General features: G+C 48.8%; 1 protein-coding gene across 2 annotated transcripts in view; it reads left to right on the top strand.

Annotated features, from left to right (window-relative positions):
- Positions 1-3,571: 3,571 nt before the first annotated feature.
- Positions 3,572-4,373, top strand: part of Tmem171 (transmembrane protein 171) — a 9,580-nt gene continuing 8,778 nt past the window's right edge. For both annotated transcript variants that reach the window (XM_048800147.1, XM_015497804.2), the window contains exon 1: positions 3,572-3,696. The gene's annotated coding sequence lies outside the window, so the exon portion shown is untranslated. The remainder of the gene's footprint in view (positions 3,697-4,373) is intronic.

The following is a 4,373-nucleotide window of genomic DNA, read 5'->3' as shown; positions in this document are numbered from 1 at the left end:
TCTAAGGGACAAAGCTAGTGTTCTCCAGCAAACCCTGCAGCTTCCCCTCCACCTTGTTCTCCTCCCAGCCTTACCCATCCTGCTTAATGCCAGAACCATCCTTCCCAAACCTCAGAATCAAAACCACATCCAGTCCATGGAAAATCCTACTGAGTCCATCTTCAAGGTACATCCACAGTCTAATCACTTTAATTGTCTTCAAACACAAGCTGCAGGCTCCTGTCTCCTGGGGCATTAGAAAGCCTCCAAACCAGGCTCCTACTAACTTTTCCTCTTCCTTGGGCTATTCTCACCCGGCCAGTCATCAATTTCTTAAAAAAAATAAATTAGTAGTTCTGGCTACGGGGGAGGCTGAGGCAGGAGAATCACTTGAGCCCAGGAGTTTGAGATCAACCTGGGCAGCGCATTGAGACACTATCTTCAAAGTTGTCGTCGTCATCGTCATCGTCATATCACAACATACTCAGCTGACAAACCACCCAAAGCCCCCGCCGTGTATTCACAATATATATAACAACCTCCAAGGCCCTGCACAATCTGGTGCATTTGGCATCATATACACCTTTCCTTTCCTACTTTTTACTCCTTTGCAAACCTATACCAACCACCTGGCCTCTTGTTTTTTCGTTCTTGTCCTTCTCCTTCTTCTTCTTCTTTTTTTTTTTTTTTTGTACCAGGGATTGAACTCAGAGGCGCTTAACCACTGAGCCACATCCCCAGCCCCCTTCAATTTTTATCTTGAGACAGGGTCTCATAAATAGCTAAGGGCCTTACTAAGTTGCTGAGGCTGGCTTGGAACTGCAATCCTCCTGCTTCAGCCTTGAGAGTTCTTGGGATTATAGGCATGTGCCACCATGCCAGGCTGGCCTCTTGTTCTTGTTCTTTGTGTGTGTGAGTATGTGTGTGTGTGTGTGTGTGGTGTGAGTTACTGGTGATTGAACCCAGCAGCACTCTACCTAAGCTACATTCCCAGCCCTTTTTATTTTTTATTTTGAGATAGGATTTTGCTAAGCAGCCAAGTCTGGCCTTGAACTTTTGCTCCTCCTACCTCGACATTCCAAGTCACTGAAGCTACAGGTGTGCAACACTATGCCTGGCCTTCTTACTCTTCTTTGAATACGTGAATACACGTGCTCCTATTTCAGGGCCTTTGCACTTGCTGTTACCTCTGCCTCAAGTACTCTTTCCGTCCCTCAAATACCACGAAACACATTCACAAATTTTTGATACTCTTTCCTCTAAAAGTGGAGCCTAATCCTTCTCTCCCTGACTTAATGGCTTAGTCCTAAGGGCTAGACTAAAGCAGACTTGTTAGTGTGGGGTTTCAGAGGCCACATCATAAAAGGTGCAGGAGCCTTGGATGGCTCACACTAGAGAAAGCCACTTACCACCTCAGAAGGAACCTTCTGGTAACTCTGTGGAGAGGTGTGTGGTGAGAAAATGAGGCCTCCTAAATCAATAGCCACCTGGAAGCAGATCGTCCAGCCCCAGTCACACCTGCACACACCTGATAAGCCACTCCCACATTCCTGACCCTCAGAAACTGTGAGAGATAATAAGTCTTTGTTGTTCTAAGCTTCTAAGTTTGGGGGTAATTTGTTACGCAGTAATAGATAATACCTTGCTTCCTCATTCCCTTCAATCTTTTGCTGTAGTGTTGTGTCACCTCTGCAGAGATGCCTTCTGTACCTACTCTGTTTCAGCTGGACTACCACAGCCCTCCCCAGCCCTCTTCTCTGATTTAGTGCTTCCTAAAGCTTTGGAACACTCTGTACCATTTACATATTTTATTGTCTTTTCCTCATTGAAATACTCTTAAGTTCCTAAGGGCAAAGAGTTTTGTCTGTCTTCCTTATTGGTACATGATAAGCATTCAATAAATATTTGCTGAATGAATAAATGAATGCAGGTATCCACTTCATCCCCTTGTTTTCGCTAATGGAATTTGAGGCTCATCCAATTTTTAAACCTTGACCTGATGCCATTTTTCAAAGGATGGTCTGGGCTTATCTTTTCTCACTGCCACACGGGCTAGGGAAGATCTCCTGTTTGGGGGGAGTGACAAAGTCTCCCAGATTCTTTGCTAAGACTATATCTACTATGAAGACAGGCACTTTGAAGCCTGGTGGGTGTGTCTTTCATTTTTGACAGATGATCAGTTTTCAAGGAGTTTAATTTAGCCAAAATGGGCTCCACAAGACACAAGCAATTCAAGTAGCAGATATCCCAACAGGAGGCTAATCTGATTGTCCTTGGTGCCAGGACGCTGAAGTTTGTCATGGGTGGCGAGCCCGCAGTCATGTGGCACCAGAGGGGCAGCTGTATCAACAGGCTTCTTACAGGTCTGCACAGGACTTGACCACAGATTGACTTTCAAATAAGGGAGAAGGGAAGAATGAGTAGGGAAAGGGAATGGAAGCCCTCTTGTGTGATGAAGAGTTGTGAGCCAGCCTGAGACAAATCTTATAATGTGGGCCTGAGTTCTTAGAAAGCCCAGTGCCTGCTGATATTTTGCAATTGCCATTGGGGCTCTCTGCTCATTAGCTGGGTAGATCTTGCTGATCCTCAGAAGGTGGTGTATCTTGATACTTTGACCAGGATATCTCCACCCAGATATGGATGACTGCAATGTCCTTGAGATACAGTGCTTTCATTGTTACAATGATCCATATGATCCCCCACCTGGCATCACCAAACAATGTAATAAAAAACTATTTTTTGAATTCACAACATTGTTTGTCCTCTGGATACCAGGTGAACCCAGGGAGGGACACTGAAGTCAGTGCATCTGGCTCAGGTCCTTGCTCCACATCGACCAGCTGTTCAGGGGCACTTTTTTTTTCCTCCTCCTTATTTGGGCCTCTTTTCCTCAACTGGAAAATGACTGGTTTTCTAGCTTTCCCTGTTCCCTTTCTGGCTCCAACTTTCTGAGTTACTGGAGACATAATAATGCACTCTGGGCTACAGACAAAGTGCAGAACCTGCTCAGAGTCAGGAGTGTTGAATGTCAGTATTATTCATTATGCTAATATCAGTGGTGGTTGTTATTTAGTTATGGCAGGGATTCACAGTGGTCAGGACTCCCTGACTGTGACAAAGTCCACATGTGGCCCTCTAGGCAAGTGTCCCACCACTTCTGTGGCTGGAACTTGTCCAGTATTGCCTCCCCAGTGAGCCTCCATCTCACTTATCTGACCCCTGGAACCCCAAAGCCCAGGTAACCACCTTTCCCTCTGTACCCACCTCTGACCTGTTCTTCACAAGTCTCTCCTTACCCCTGGTAATTAGCTAGATCGAATTCACACTTCACCCGCAGTAATAACTTGCTGTATCAGGTAGGCAATAAAAAGGTTAATCCAATGAGCCTCAGAGCTGCATGGGATCTCAAAAAGTGGACAGGAAGCTAGAGAGAAAAAGCAAGGGTGGGGAAGTCCCTGGGCTCAGGCGCCTCGGTGTTTGGGCCGAGAACATTTGACTCACCTTCCACAGCTCTTTGACCTCTGGTGTGGAAACTAGCACAGTTGGATTCGTGTCACATGTCACCGGACAGGTTACAAATAGCACAGGGATTAGCAAACCCATCCTGAAACTCCCGGTTCAAGGGCAGGGAAAGTTACCAGTTTAATTCCAGCAGTTCATTAGAGGCAGAGGACCAGGAAGGGGGCTCTATGGCAAAGAAGGGCTGTGTGCATACATGTGAGTGCCCAAGGGACAGAGGTGACCCAGCAGAGGGCCTGCCGAGAGGCTACTTGACTCTCAGAGATAGGACTTCAGGCCTGAATGGCTAAGGTCTCATTAGAATGGGGCCCTAGTATCTCCATGTCCTATTCATAGGGTTCTTGCTGAGGTTACCCAGTCAAGGTCTCAGGAGCAGCAGGAGGTCCACACGGCTACTGGGTGTAATTGCCCTAGACCGTGCGGTGGCCTCGGCTGTGGCAGCGGGAACCCGGGGGACCCATTGTGCCACGGCCGCGACCACGCCCGAGAGGGGGCTGAGGCTTTCTCTTTCGCTCTGGGATCCGCTGCACTCAGCCCTCCCAGGGATTCAGCGCCTCAGGGCTTGAAAGGGACCGGCTCCCCTTCCAGTAGCCCGCTTTTCGTCCCACGCAGCGCAGCGTGAAGATCGGGCAGACTGGGGGAGACTCAGCTCGCGGGTGCTGCAGCCTGGCGTGCTGGCCACAGGTCGTTGAGCCTTCCCATTCCCCCCGCCCCGACTTCTCCGCGTACACTGTCACACGCGCGAAAGCGGCCAAGTCTGCCAGCCCAAGCGGCACCTGGCTCTCCGCTTCCTCTCGGGGTTCTCCTTAGCCCCCGAAGGGCAGCACCTGGTGGCGGCCAGCTCCTGCCGGCCTGTCCTGCTTTGCCTCGGCCGC

The sequence above is a fragment of the Marmota marmota genome, unplaced genomic scaffold (assembly GCF_001458135.2).
Source record: "Marmota marmota marmota unplaced genomic scaffold, marMar, whole genome shotgun sequence".
NCBI lineage: Eukaryota > Metazoa > Chordata > Mammalia > Rodentia > Sciuridae > Marmota > Marmota marmota.
The sequence above is the reverse complement of the archived record's forward strand: the minus strand, read 5'-3'. Positions and strand labels throughout refer to the sequence as shown.